The sequence below is a fragment of the Pongo abelii genome, chromosome 8, assembly GCF_028885655.2.
Source record: "Pongo abelii isolate AG06213 chromosome 8, NHGRI_mPonAbe1-v2.0_pri, whole genome shotgun sequence".
Classification (NCBI taxonomy): Eukaryota; Metazoa; Chordata; class Mammalia; order Primates; family Hominidae; genus Pongo; species Pongo abelii.
In genome coordinates, this window is record NC_071993.2 from 126816237 (window position 1) to 126832429 (window position 16193).

General features: G+C 39.3%; 1 protein-coding gene across 4 annotated transcripts in view; it reads left to right on the plus strand.

Annotated features, from left to right (window-relative positions):
* Positions 1-16193, plus strand: part of INPP5F (inositol polyphosphate-5-phosphatase F) — a 138377-nt gene that overhangs the window by 75106 nt on the left and 47078 nt on the right.

Here is a 16193-nt window from a genome sequence, read left to right on the forward strand (position 1 = left end):
TGTCTTTAAGTCATAGCTCTCTTCTTGCATTTTACTATAATCAGGCAGGAGGAGGCAAACTTCACCTTTGACATTTTGTTTAGAAATTGCCTCAGGTAAATATCCAATTTCACTCTTAAGTCCTCCCTTCCACAAAAGACTAGAACATGCACACACTTCAACCAAGTTCTTTGCCACTTTATAACCAGGATCATCTCCATATTGTCCAATAACACGTTGCTTATTTTCATCTGAGACTTCATCAGAATGCTCTTCACTGTTCATGTTTTCTACTGACATTTTGCTCAGAATTACTTAGGAATTCTCTGAGAAGATTGAGGCTTTTTCTGCAGCTCATCTCTCTTCTTTCTGAGTCCTCACCGGAATCACCTTTAAAGGTTCACACAGGGCAATGTAGGCTTTTTCTAATAGTATGCACCTCCAAACTCTTCTAGCCTCTACCCATTACCTGGTTCCAAAGCTGCTTCCACTTCTTTAGATGTTTGTTATAGCAGCACCCCTGCTGCTTGGTACCAAAATCTCTATTAGGGCTTTCCAGAACCAATAGTGTATACGTGCGCATGTGCTTGCATACACAGGCGTGTGCGCACACACACACACACACACACACACACACACACACACACAGTTGACCCTTGGACAACACAAGTTTAAACTGTGTGGGTTCATGTATAGTGTATTTTCTTTTGCCTCTGCCACCCCGAGACCTCAAGACCAACCCCTTCTCTTCCTTCCTCTTCCTCAGCCTACTCAACATGAAGATAAGGATGAAGACCTTTATAATGATCCACTTCCACTTAATGAGTAGTAAATATGTCTTCTCTTCGTTGTGATTTTCTTTTTTTTGAGACGGAGTTTCGCTGTTGTCGCCTAGGCTGGAGTGCAGTGGTGTGACCTCGGCTCACTGCAACCTCCGCCTCCCAGGTTCAAGCAATTCTCCTACCTCAGCCTCCCAAGTAGCTGGGATTTCAGGCATGCACCACCATGCCTGGCTAATTTTTTGTATTTTTAGTAGAGATGGCGTTTCACCACGTTGGCTGGTCTTGAACTCCTGACCTCAGCTGATCCGCCTGTCTTGGCCTCACAAAGTGCTGTGATTACAGGTGTGAGCCACCATGCCTGGCCCCTTGTGGTTTTCTTAATGACATTTTCTTTTCTCTAGCTTACTTTATTCATTTATTTATTTATTTTTGAGACAGAGTTTCCCTCTTGTCGCCCAGGCTGGAGTGCAGTGGCGCGATCTCAGCTCACTGCAACCTCTGCCTCCCAGATTCAAGCGATTCTCCTGCCTCAGCCTCCCGAGTAGGTGGGATAGGTGGGATTACAGGTGCCTACCACCACGCCCAGCTAATCTTTTGTATTTTTCGTAGAGTTGGGGTTTCACCATGTTGGTCAGGCTGGTCTCGAACCCCTGACCTCAAGTGATCCACTTGCCTTGGCCTCCCAAAGTGCTGGGATTACAGGTGTGAGCCACCATGCCCAGCCTAGCTTACTTTATTGTAAGAATACAGTATATAATACAGCATACAAAATATGTGTTAATCAACTATTTATGTTATTAGGCTTCTAATCAGTAGGAGGCTTTTCATAGTTAAGTTTTGGGGGAGTTAAAAATTGTATGTGGATTTTGTTTTTGTTTTTGAGACAGGGTCTTGCTTTGTCACCCAGGCTGGAGTGAAGTGGCGTGATCTCAGCTCACTACAGCCTCGACCGCCTAGGTTCAAGCAATTCTCATGCTTCAGCCTCTTGAGTAGCTGGGACTACAGGTGCACGCCATGATACCTGGCTAATTTTTGGTTTTTTTTTTTTTTTTTTTGTAGAGATGGGGTTTTGCTATGTTGCCCAGTCTGGTTTCTAACTCCTGAGCTCAGGTCATCTACCTGTCTTGGCCTCCCAAAGTGCTGGGATTATGGGTGTGAGCCGCCGTGCCCAGCCAAAAGTTGCATGTGCATGGGGAGTCAGCACCTCTAACTCCTGCATTGTTCAAGGGTAAACTCTGTGTGTATATGTGTGTGTGTGTGTATAGTGTGTATATATATAGTGTGTATATATATAGTGTATATATATTGTGTGTATATATAGTGTATATATATTGTGTATATATATAGTGTATATATACTATATAAATATACACATACATATATAGTGTATATATATACTATGTAGATATACACTATATACTATATATAAATACTAATCTCTATATAGAGAGATTATATATATAATATATAATATAAATATTAATCTCTCTATATACACTATATACTATATATATAGAGAGAAATTTAACATCTATACAGAAATTATTATATACAAAGATTTGTTATTTAAAGATAATTATTATAAGGGATTGGCTCATGTGATTATGGAGGCTGCCATCTGCAATCTGGAGAACCAGAAAAGCTGGTGGTATAGTTCCAGTCCAAGCCCAAAAACTGACAATCAGGGGAGTCAGTGATGTAAGTCTCAGTTGGAATCCAAGGGCCTGATAACCAGGAGCACTGATGTCTGCAGGCAGGAGAAGATGGTGTCCCAGCTTAGAGAGCAAGATAGCCCATCCTCTGCCTTTTTGTTCTATTCTAGCCCTCAGTGGATTGGATGATGCCCACCTGTATTGGTGAGGGCAGTCTTTATTCAGTTTACCAATTCAAATGCAAATCTCTTCTGGAAATACCCTCAGAAATAATGTTTTACCAGCAATGTTGGCATCCCTTCCCAGTCAAGTTGACCCACAAAATTAACCATCACAGCGTCATTTACAGATATTTTATACACTTTAAAAATGAGATCAAGGAAACTAGTCAGAGGTTCTGTTTCTGACAGCAGCAGTATTTGATGAGATAATGGCCAAGAATTTTCTAAAACCAACTATAAATACAAGCCACAGATTCAAGAAGTACTTTGAATCCAAGGGGAAAAAACATAAAGAAAACCACACTCAGTTACCTCATAGTAAAACTGATGAAAAGTAAAGACAAAGAGGATATCCTAAAAGCAGCCAAAGAAAAAAATACACATTAAATTCAAAGGCATGTAGTAAGCATTGATAGAAACAATGGAAGCCAGAAGACAATGGAATGACATCGTCAAAGTGCCTGTCCAGAATTGTATACCTTCAGAAATTAAAAATAAAGACATTTCGAGACAAATAAAAACTGAGAGAATTTGTCACCAGCAGTCTCTGCATTAAAAGAAATACTAGAGAGGGCTGGGCACAGTGGCTCATACCTGTAATCCCAGGATTTTAGGAGGCCGAGGCGGGCGGGATCACCTGAGGTCAGGAGTTCAAGACTAGCCTGGTCCAACATGGTAAAACGCTGTCTCTACTAAAAATATGAAAATTAGGCAGGCATAGTGGTGGGAGCCTGCAGTCCCAGCTACTCGGGAGGCTGAGGCAGGAGAATTGCTTGGACCTGGGAGGCAGAGGTTGCAGTGAGCTGAGATCATGCCGCTGCACTCCAGCCTGGGCAACAGAGCGAGACTCTGTTTCCAGAAAAAAAAAAAAAAAAACTAGAGAGATTTTCAGGCAAAAGGAAAATGATTCCAGATGGGAACATGGAGGAATAGGAAGAAATGAAGATCAATGGAAAGGGGAAATAGTAAATATAAGTGAATTTGTTGTCATCATATATGGGGCTTAACTTTAAATGTGGAATTAAAATACACAACAATAATAGTAACAATGGAGAGTTAAAAGAGTTGGTATTCTAAGTCCTTTCACTGTCCAGCAGCTGGAAAAGTACAAATTTACATTAGGCTTTTGTAAATTAGGATTCATGTTATCCCCTACAGTGTAACCACTAACAGAATAATAAAATATTGTAAAAAGCTCATAAAGGGGAAAAGCAGAATAATAATGATTTAAAAACTTAATCCAAAAGAAGGCAAGAAAAGGTATGTATGGAACAAATGGGACAAATAGTAAGATGATAGTTTGATTCCTAAATATGTCAGTCATTACATAATGAGTAGACTTAATGCTTCAATTAAAAACCAAAGATGTTTATACTAGAAAAACAATAAAATCCATCTACATGCTTGCTTTCAAGACAAATGCCTTAGAGATATGAATATAGAAAATAAAAGCATAGAAACTGTGTGAATATTAGCCTAACGAAAACTGGTGTCACTGTGCTAATATCAAAGTAGACTTTAAGGCAGGAAATAGAGAATCATTTCAAAAATAACAAAATGTTCAAGTCACCAGAAAGATAGAACAGTTTGAAATTTGTATGCACCTAAGTGTAACCTTAAAACCAACTATAAATATATATAAAAAGCAACGAGTCATTTGGCTTACATTTTTTAGTTTAGACTGTCAATTTGAAATGACAGAGGAACGTGAGTATTCCTGTTGGCAGTGTGACAGAGAAGAAAGGAAAGGCGAGCAGACTTTTCCCCTTTTCAGATTATCTTTTTCCTTCTTTACCAACATGTCTCCATCCTCTGATGTATCCAGTGCAAATATAGACTCTTCTGTGGCGCTTTGAGCGTAATCTGCAGAAGTCCTTCAAGAAATATTTGTATTTGAATATTATGCTACAAAAGACTTTGGAGTATATAGTATGCACCTCTGTCTTTGGGTTAATATTTGTTGGTATGTCAATATAATTATAAATTCTTGTCAAGTGTGGTGGCACACACCTGTAGTCCCAGCTAGTAGAGGGCTAAGGTGGATCACTTGGGCCCAGGAGTTCTGGGCTGGAGTGAGCTATGCTGATTGGGTGTCTGCGCTAAGTTTGACATCAAATATGGCAGCCTCTTGGGAGGGGAGACGACTAGGTTGCCTAAGGAGGAGTGAACTGGCCCAGATCAAAAATGGAGCAGGTCACAACTCCCATGCTGTGATCAGTAGTGGGGTCGTGCCTGTGAATAGCCACTGCGCTCCAGCCTGGCCAATATAATGAGATCCTGTCTCTTAAAAGGGAGAGAAAGAAAAGGAAAAAAATTACGAATTCTCCTGTGCTAGCTCCTCAAGTCATAATCGCACAACCGTGTGAGTGTTCAGGCTGATGGGTGCCCTCTCTTTCACCATTTCCCAGCCTCTCTGTGACTGTTCCAGTGGATCTAGGAAAGATAATCTTTGCCTCAGGAATGTAGTGTGCAGTATTAGAGCATACTAAAGGAAGTAAACACCTGAGACTCATTAGTAAATGTACCTTCTCTTCCTTTTTACCCTTGTTCCTCACATGAATGTTTATAGAGATAAATTGGAAAGTGTCCAAAAGAGCAGTGAAAATAGAACCTACAAGATAAATTATGGTTGTATGCTGTGAACGTAAGTCATTTTAAGTTCTCAAGTAAAATTAAAAGGACTAGTGCCAAGAATGGTAACTGGTTACTTTCCATTTCTCCTGTTCTCCTTATGTGAGAGAACTAAGAAAGCAGGGTTTGGATTAGGTTTAAAGAATTTCTATGGAGTGGGGAATAGCGGTCAAAGAGAACTTCAGTTTTATCTGTAATGTTTAAACTTTCAAAAAATGGGATATATTAATATATTCCCTATATAATGTTAATAAAAATAAAAATGATTGCTGGACATGCATTGGTGGATTAAATGTATATCTTTTCTGTATGTCAATAGGATGGTTAGCCATGTCTAGAAATACGTTGTTGCAGTACCCCTTAGAGGTAAGGTCATGAGTAGGGAGTCGGTTAATTTTAAAAATTTTATTTGTATTTATTTACTTTTTGAGATAGTGTCTCACTATGCTGCCCAGGCTGGTCTCAAACTCCCGAGCTCCAGTGATGCTCCTACCTCAGCCTCCTGAGTAGCTGGGACTGCAGGCACACACCACCGGATCTGGCAATGATGTTTAATTTTTTGTGTTAACTTGACTGGGAAGGGATGCCCAGAAAGCTGGTACAAAATGATTTCTGGTCATGTGTGTGAGGGTGTTTCCAGAAGATACTTGGCGTTTGAGTTGGTGGACCTAGCAAAGAAGACCCATTCTTACCAGTGTAGGTGAGCATCATCCCGTCTGTTGAGGGCTGGAACAGAACCAAAAAGGAAGTATGAATTCACTGTGTTTGAGCCAGGGCATCCATCTTCTCCTGCTCTTGGGCATCAGAGCTCCTGGTTCTCAAGCTTTCGGACTCAGATTGGGGCTTAAACCATCAGCCTCCCAGTTCTCGGGCCTTCGGACTTGGACTGGGACTTTTACCATTGACTCCCCTGGACTTGGACTGAATTACACCACAGGCTTTTCTGGTTCTCCAGCTTGCAGATGGCAGATTGTGGGACTTTTTGGCTTCTGTAGTCACATGAGCAATTCCAATAATAAATCTCCTCTTATTTATATATCCTCTTAGTTCTGTTTCTCCAGAGAACCGTAATGCAGGAGAAAAAATTTTTTTTCTAAAGTGGTATGAAAATCTTTATCCTACAGTTGCTCATCTCCTTTTAAGTGAGTCACTTTCTAAGTCAAGCAATTGAATCTTTTCCAGGACTATTGTTTTAGCTTGCCCTACTGGTCATGCTTTTCAAGATGATCACTTCCTAATCAGTTTTTTTATCTTGCTGGGGAAGTCAGGTTTCCTTGTCTCTCTTTTCCAAGAAGAGGCAAGGTTACAAAATTGACTTTTTCCCCCTATTGTAATATGTTTAAAAAGTTGTAAAGAAATCTTTATGCCATCAGACCTTGCTAGATTCTTTTTTTTTTAAAATTCCTTGTTATACTGTGTATATCCTGATCTCAAAATGGCAGCTTTAATTGAACCAAGTTTCTTTCCCTGGTGGGTAACAAATAAATGCATAGCCTGCTTTGGTGCTTTTAAAAATTGTATTGTGAAATTAGGCCTGATGGATAATAGGATTGCCAGACAATAGTGACGCTGTACTTTTACATTTGTCTTGTTTTAATTCTAAGTATAAAAAGTAGAGATCATTTAACCCTGTAGCTCAATATGCACATTCCTGCCGGACATCTCAGGTTTTTATGTGGCAGTGGTGGTGTATTTTGTTTCACCTAAGGCAAAATAATTACAGGAGTAGAGATTGCTGTTATTTTCTGTGAGGTCTTCTTTTGTTTGTTTTATTTTCTAGAGTGAGTGTTTTTGCTTGGAAATAGCTCAGTGTTCAGTTCATAATTTTTCTTTTCGTTGTGATAATTTTGATTATTTCCTTGAACACTATTCCAGACAGCTACGTCTTTTCACTAGTGTTGATACATTTCAAGAATTAGTGGGCTGTCCTATCCTAACCTCCATTTTTGGCAGAAAGTATACTTTTAGTTTTTTATCCTCTTCTTAAGACTCGTAACAAGTTCTTTTGTTCTTCAGAAGGAGCTTTTTTTGAAAAAACAAAAACAAAAAAAAACTTGAAATTTAATTTACATAGCATAAAATTAACCCTTTTAAAGTGTGCAATTAAGTGGTTTTTAGTAGATTTGCGAGGTTATGCAACATTTACCACTCTCTAATTCCAGAACATTTTCGGCATCAAAGAATGAAACCTCTCAGATGGCCAGTTATTTCTCATTACCCCTACACCCAGCTCCTGGCAACCACTAACCTCAGTTCCTAATCTACCTTCTGTCTCTAGGGATTTTCCTGTTCTCAATATTTCACATAAATCATACAATATGTGGACCTTTGTGATTGTTTTTTTTTTTCACTTAGCACAATGTTTTTAAGGATTGTCCATGTTGAAACATGTATCAGCACTTCATTCCTTTATAGCTGAATAATATTCCCTTGTATAGATAGATTATGTTTTGTCTGTTCCTTCATCCCTTGATGGATGTTTGGGTTGTTTCCTCAGAAGGAGCTTTTTTTTTTAAATTTAAATTTTTAGGTAGTACAAGTGCATGGTTTAACAACAATGTAAATAGTAGCAAAAGGTATTCAGCGAAGCCTCCCTCACTCCCCTGTCCCTATCTGCCCTATTTCCACTGCTTCATCCAACCTAGCACCATCATTATTAGTTTCTTATGAATCCTCTGAGAGTTTCTTTATGCGTTTACAGACAAATACAATTATTATGCTTACGGTCTTCATTTTCCCAGCCTTCCCAAGTCTATAGACTACATTTCTAGGAGAGGAACAGATTGGATAAAGCATGTACACAGTTTGAATTTTGATGCATCTCTAACGCTGAGTATTACCTTTAACAAAGAGATTTCTTTTTGACAGTCTGATAGAAAGTGATCTTCCTATTTTAATTTATTTGATTATTGCTGAGCTTAATTATATTTTTAATGTTTATCATCCATACTCCATAAAGTATGGATTTATATATATATATATATATATATTTTTTTTTTTTTTTTTTTTTTTTGAGACGGAGTCTCCCTCTGTTGCCCAGGCTGGAGTGCAGTGGCGTGATCTCGGCTCACTGCAAGCTCCACCTCCCGGGTTCACACGCCATTCTCCTGCCTCAGCCTCCTGAGTAGCTGGGACTACAGGTGCCTGCCACCACGCCGGGCTAATTTTTTGTATTTTTTAGTAGAGACAGGGTTTCACCATGTTAGCCAGGATGGTCTGGATCTCCTGACCTGGTGATCTGCCTACCTCAGCCTCCCAAAGTGCTGGAATTACAGGCGTGAGCCACTGCACCTGACCTATGTTTTTTTACTTTGGGGACATTACCTTTTTCTTTTCTACAGATTTATTGAGAAACTATTGCACAAGGGGAAAAGAAATCTCAGTCCAGGATTGTGCTCAATTCCAGATATAGTAAGGACAAGTGGGGATTTACAGCAAAGGAGTGTGGTAGGAATCTGTGGGTGGAAAATTACTGGGAGGAAACCTATTACCTTTTTCTTGTTGATTGATACAGCTCTTTCTATTTCATAAATACTAACCTTTAGCATGCCATGTGTTGCAAATAATTTCCTGTTTGTCATTTGCTTTTCATTTTGTGCATAGTGTGATTTACCACCCAGATATGTTTCATTTTTAATGTAATCAAGCCTGTTCATTTTATGACTTCTGGATTATGTATCATGCTTCCAAAGGTCCTTCTGCTCTGAGATGATAAAGAATCTGCTATATTTTGTTTTGCTTTTATTTTTAGCAATTAGCTCATCTACAATTAATTTGGAGGCATGGCTTGCAGTGGGAATTTAACTATTTTTCGTGTGGAGAACCAATTATTTCAACATTGTTTTAAATTTTTTTTTTTTTTTTTTTTTTAAAAAGATGGAATCTCGCTCTGTAGCCCAGGCTGGAGTGCAGTGGCGCAATCTTGGCTCACCGCAACCTCCACCTCCCAGGTCCCAGTTCAAGCAATTCTCCTGCCTCAGCCTCCTGAGTAGCTGGGATTATAGGCACGCGCCACCATGCCCAGCTAATTTTTGTATTTTTAATAGAGATAGGGTTTCACTGTGTTAGCCAGGATGGTCTTGAATTCATGACCTCGTGATCCGCTTGCCTTGGCCTCTCAAAGTGCTGGGATTACAGGTGTGAGCCACTGCGCCCAGCCTAATTTTTAGAAAGTATTATCTTTTTTGAAACAGCGTCTTACTCTGTTGCCCAGGATGGAGTGCAGTGGCTTGAACTCAGCTTACTGCAACCTTCACCTCCTGGGGTCAAGCGATTCTCCCATGTCAGCCTCCTGAGTAGCTGGGACTACAGATGTGTGCCACCATGCCCTGCTAATTTTTGTATTTTTTGTAGAGACAGGGTCTCGCTGTGTTGTCCAGGCTAGTCTCAAACTCCTGGACTCAAGCAGTCCACCCACCCTGGCCTCCCAAAGTGCTGGGATTACAGACATAAGCCACCTCTCCTAGCCTGTTTTTCAAATTTTAGTTTCAGGGGGAACATCTGCAGGTTTGTTACATGAGTATATTGCATGATGCTGAGGTTTGGTCTTCTGTTGATCCCATCACTCAAATAGTGAACATACTACCCAATAGACGGTTTTCTAACCCTTGCTTCCTTCCCACCATCCCCCGTTTCAGAATCTCCAGTGTTTATTGTTTCCATTTATTGAGACACCATTCTTTTCCCTTCTTTATCATCATTTATGAGATGCTCATTTTTACATAGCTTGTGTCTGGCTTCTCTATTCTAGTGATTCATTTATCTATTCCTTTACCTAGTATCAAGTTTTAATTACCATGCTTTTTTTTATCCCCCACTTGCTCTGTCTCCAATGTTGGGTTTCACTCTGTCCCCCATGCTGGAGTACAGTGATGCAATCATAGCTCACTGACAACTTCTTGAACTTCTGAGCTCACTCAGTCCTCTTGCCTCAGCCTCCGAAGTAGCTGGAATTACAGGTGCAGGCCACCATGCCTGGCGTTACCATAGTTCTGCCTAGGAAGACAAGTAGTCTCAATTTCTTTTCAAAATTTTTACTGGATATTTTTATACATTTAGTCTTTCAAGTGAAATTTAAAATATATCTAAATTTCCTGGCCGGGCTCAGTGGCTCATGCCTATAATCCCAGCACTTAGGGAGGCCGAGATGGGCAGATCACAAGGTCAAGAGATTGAGACCGTCCTGGCTACATGGTGAAACCCTGTCTCTACTAAAAATACAAAAATCAACTGGGCGTGGTGGCGTGCGCCTGTAGTCCCAGCTACTCGGGAGGCTGAGGCGGGAGAATTGCTTGAACCCGGGAGGCAGAAGTTGCAGTGAGCCGAGATCACGCCACTGTACTCCAGCCTGGCGACAGAGGGAGACTCCGTCTCCAAAAAAAAAAAAAAAACTCCCTAGAAGTCCCATTAGAATTTTGATTGAAATTGCATTAAATTTCTGTATTAATTTGAGAGATACCAACAAGTTTGAAATATTGAACCTGTGCATCCAGGCTCATGGTGCTTTCGTGTATTTATTTTCTGTATGCTCTAAATGAAAGTTCTGTGGTGCTTTTCATGTAGATATTAGACCTTCCTTTTGTTCATTCGTTTGTTCGTTTTGTTTTTTTTCTTTCTTTCTTTCTTGAGACTGGGCCTGGCTATTTTGCCCAGGCTGATCTTGAACCCCTGGGCTCAAGCAGTCCCTCTGCCTTGGCCTCCCAAAGTGCTGGAAGTACCACTCCTGACCTAGACATTTGTTAATTGGAATTAGTTCCAGAAACTTTATTGCTCCTGTTGCTAATGTTATGATACCTTTTTTCTATTACATATGGAAGTGGCCTATATTAATGCTTTTTTGCATGTTTTTATTTATATGTGGCCATATCAGTGGACTCCCATCTATTAATATATTATTGGTTTCTCAAGGTCTGAAAAACTTTGCTAAATATATAATATTCCATTTCTTTACAATATGTATAGTTAGTTTTTAACCTTTTATATTACATCTAGAATCCATGCTTTTTCCATGAGGCTGAGGTTTAGCAAATGAAAAATATACAGCATATAGTAAAGGCTCGATGTTAGTTTTTTTCCTCACTGTTTCAGTCTAACACATAGATCAAAAAATAAAAAAAACTAAACTAAGTAAAATTTGTAAGGAAATAGATGTCTACACGTTATAATCTAAGTTATCTACCTTAATTTCTCTCTTCTTTGGAAAATGGTATGATGATAGGTGGTTGGAATTTTTCTTCACTCAGATTCTCTTTAGGTTTCCTTAGGGGGAAAAATCAATCAAAGAAAAATTTTATATATTCGATTACGCTAGAATCTAAAATTTTTTTTGCCATTTATTTCTGGAAGAAACTGGATTATCAAATATAATTATTTTTTCTTTTTTTGAGGCAGCGTCTCTCATTCTGTTGCCTAGGCTGGAGTGCAGTGGCGCGATCATGGCTCACTGCAGCCTCGACCTCTCTCGGCTCAGGTGATCCTTCTACTCTCAGCCTCCTGAGTAGCTGGAACTACAGGGTTGCTCCACTATGCTTGGCTAATTTTTAAATGTTTTTTTTGTAGAGACAGGGTTTCCCCATATTGCCCAGGCTGGTCTTGAACTCCTGGGCTGAAGCGATCCACCTGCGTTAGCCTCCCAGAGTGCTGGGATTACAAGCATGGGCCACCGTGCCCAGCCTCAAATAGAATTCTAACTCAGGTTTTTAACCCAAAGCCCATGGGATTTCTTCTTTACTTTCTAGATTTGGAATTCTTTAAAACTAAAAGACAAGTACAGAGTCATTGGAAAAAAAATGTTGAACATCATAGAAGACTGAGTCATGCATTGATAACTGCTGGACCTAGGTGGTGTGTGGATTTGGTTTGATTATATTGCTGTCTCTACTTTTATATATGTTTGAAGATGTCTAAAAGGGAAGTTTTAAAAAAATCCTATCGGCCAGTTGCAAGCCTGGGGCACATTATTTGAATGTTTTTTAGTTTTTCAACTATAGATTGGAAATGGAATCTATTAGGGTGTAGTGGTATTAAAAATATAGACATAAATTGCCTTGTGATACTTATAGTAGATGTTCAGTAAACATTAATTCTTAGGAATAACATCATAAATTATACAAATTGTTAATCCTCATAGCCATTCTCTGAAGTAGGCAGTTTTATCCCAGTTTTCATATGAGAAAACTGAGAATTGGAGCAGCTAAGTATTATGCTTTGAAGTATACAAGAAGCAAATGATGGAGCTAAAATTTGAGTCCAATTTCTGACCTCAAAGTCTAGGACACTTGAAGCCTCCTTGAAAAAGGAAGGCTACCATTGACAAAGCTTTGTTTCTGTTACATTATATTTTCTCAGATTTAATCTTCATCATAACTGCAAGGCATATTGAATATCTGTAACCTTTTAAGAAGAAGCACATAGATTTTTCACATTTTTGTATATGAGTAGTTAACTAAAAAAATGTGTATTTTATTTTAAAATATATTTGAATGTATAAGTTGAGTTTAAGTATTGGCAATACCAGTGTTTTTGTGGGAAAAAAGATGCCTCTTGGTTTTCCAGGTGAGTTTGTATATGAGATAAAACCTGTGTTTGAAAGTTAAAAATTTTATATTTTTGGTACTATACCTTTAGATGGTTTATTGGAAAGATACTATATTTGATAATGTACATTGTGTTTTTGTTATTGAATTTATTAAAGTCATAATTTGTAATGTTGATATGAAATGAATCCAGAGCAAATCAGGGCAAGAAGATGTAAACTAGGAAGGGCCTTCCTCTGTGTGTGTGTGTGTGTGTGTGTATGTTTGTGTGTGTGTGTGTGACCCACAGAGAGAGAAAGAAAGAGAGGTCCTTGAGTCATAAAGATTTCTTGTTTATTTTTTTTTAGAGACATAGTCTTGCTCTGTCATCCAGGCTGGAGTACCGTGATCCAGTCATAGCTCACTGCAGCCTTGAACTCCCGGGCTCAAATGATCCTCCCACCTCAGCCTCCTGAGTAGCTGAGACTACAGGCATGTACCACCATGCCCAGATAACTTTTGTATCTTTTGCAGAGATGGGGTTTCGCCATGTTGCCCAGGCTGGTTTCAAACTTCTGGGCTTGAGCGATCCACCCACCTCAGCTTCCCAGAGTGCTGGGATTACAGGCGTGAGCCACTGCAGCTGGCCTCAGCTAATTTTTAAAAACAATTTTTAAAGGGCTGGTGTCTTGCTGTGTTACCAGGCTGTTTCTGAACTACTGGCCTTGAGCGATCCTCCCTTCTCAGCCCCCCAAAGTGCTGGGATTACAGGGATGACCCACCATGCCTGGCCCAACTCTAAACTGTTCACTATAAGATAGAAATGGCTGGGCCCAGTGGCGCACACCTGTAATCTCAAGCACTTTGAGAGGCCAAGTCGGGCACATCACAAGGTCAGGAGTTCGAGACCAGCCTGGCCAGTATGGTGAAATCCCATCCCTACTAAAACAACAACAACAAAAAACCCCACAAAAATTAGCCAGGCCTGGTGGCGGGCGCCTCTAGTCCCGGTTACTTGAGAGGCTGAGGCAGGAGAATTGCTTAAACCTGGGAGGCGGAGGTTGCAGTGAGCCGAGATTGCGCCACTGCACTCCAGCCTGGCAACAGCACGAGACTCTGTCTCAAAATAAATAAATAAATAAAATAATATAAGATAGAAATTATTCCTGTGAGGTTAAGAGACCTATTGTAAAGATTTCTTTTTATTCAACAAAATTTATTGACATTGAACAGTTTATTATCTGTTATGTGCTTTTTAAGAAGATTTACATGTTAGGTTTGTTACCAAGCACCTAAAGGGTAATGTTTCACATAACACCTACAAGATGCTTGGTAATGTCTATTCATGCCTGATGAATTTCCTAGCACATGGTGGGTCTTCAGTTAATGTTTAATGATAATAGGGAAATGGCCTATAAAGCCTTAAAACTTTGGAGTAAATGTCCACCCTACTTTATAAGGAATTATGAAATGTTTCCAAACTCTTGCATTTATGAAACGCTTAAAGCATATCTCCAAAGCACCATTTCTAAAATGAAAGTTGATCAATACTTGGGGAATAAATGGGGGAAATGAAAATATTATATATCCTTTTTATTTTTATTTATTATTTAGTTAGTTAGTTAGTTATTTTTGAGGCAGGGTCTCACTCTCTTGTCCAGGCTGGAGTTCAGTGGTGCTGTCTCAGCTCGCTGCAACCTCTGCCTCCCGAGTTCAAGCAATTCTCATGCCTCAGCCTCCCGAGTAGCTGGGATTACATACGTGCACCACCATGCCCGGCTAATTTTTGTATTTTTAGTAGAGACAGAATTTTGCCATGTTGGCCAGGCTGGTCTTGAACTCCTGGCCTCATGTGATCTGCCCACCTTGGCCTCCCAAAAGTGCTAGGATTATAGATGTGAGCCACTGTGCCCAGCCTGTATATCCTTTAAAAAAAAATGTTTTATATGGGAAATATATGGTGTTATTTTTCTATAATAAATTCCTGAAACACAATTTCAATAATTTTTGTTTTGGGGTCTAATTGGGGAATACTTTTTAATGGTGTAGTCTCATAAACTGAAAAATTGCTTTTGCATGCTGTCTTTCATAGACTGTTTTTTGTTTAATTAAAAATCTCTTGTGAGAAGTAGAAGTTTGGATTGGAAAGACTAGGTGTTTGCTTCTTTCTGTCTTGTGTTTATTAAAGGTTTCTTTAGGTTGTTTTGCCATTTTCCCTCCATTCTCCTCATTATATTTAGTTCTCTGTTCAATCCTAGTGTACACACAAAGTAGTTGGAGAATTACCAACCCATACTCTTCTGAAAAATAAATTTAGTAACCAGAGTACAGTAGTGCATACGGTTCTTTTTGTCTTTATTTTTACCAAATAGTTTTCTGAAGTTACTTTGGTTAGTTTTTTCTTCTCTGTCTCCTACAGTTTAGTTCTATTCTTAATTTTTAATAGAGTTGGGTTTGCAGTTTGAGGTTCTCCCACATTCTGGTTGATTTGAACTATTTATTTTAAGGGATATGTGAAACATTACCATTGTTCTAAGAGTCAGAATTCTACTCAGAGACCAGTCATTTGCCAGGGCATACTCAGAGAATTGTCATTTCCCCTTCATCTCTTTTATCCTATTCCCATCCCCCTCTTCTTTCTATCCCATTTCTACCTACTCTGTGGAGATAACTAATCTCACTGACTTCTGGTTCCTCTCTCCTCTTCTTGTTTTTGTACAAATGGGTGGATACATATAGTTATGCATCACTTAATGAGAAATGCATTGTTGGGCAGTTTCATCTAAACATAGAAATGGTACAGTAAAAATACTGTACAAAAGATACAGTATGAAAGATAAGAATGGTACACCTTTATTGGGCATTTACTGTGAATGGAACTTGTGGAACCAGAAGTTGCTCTGGATGAGTCAGTGAGTGAATGTGAAGGCCTAGGACATTATCATACACTACTATAGACTTTATAAACATCATACGTGTAGGCGACACTGACTTTATTTTAAAATTTTTTCTTTCTTTTTTTAAAATTTTTTTGGGTTTTTATTTTTATTTTTATTTTTTTATGAGACGAGATCTTTCCTTGTCACCCAAGCTGGAGTGCAGCGTCATGACCGTGGCTTATTGCAGGGTCAACCTCCCAGGCTTAAGCAATCCTCCTACCTCAGCCTCCTGAGTAGCTGGGACTACAGGTGCGTGTCCCAACTCCTGGCTAATTTTTTAATTTTTTGTAGAAACGAGGTCTCCATATGTTACCCAGGCTGGTCTTGAAGTCCTGGGCTCAAGCAATCCTCCCACTTTGGCCTCTCAAAGTGCTGCAATTACAGGCATGAATGAGCCTCCATGCCCTGCCAAAATTTTTTTCTTTCTTCAATACTAAATTAACCTTAGCTTACTGTAACTTTTTTACTTGATAAA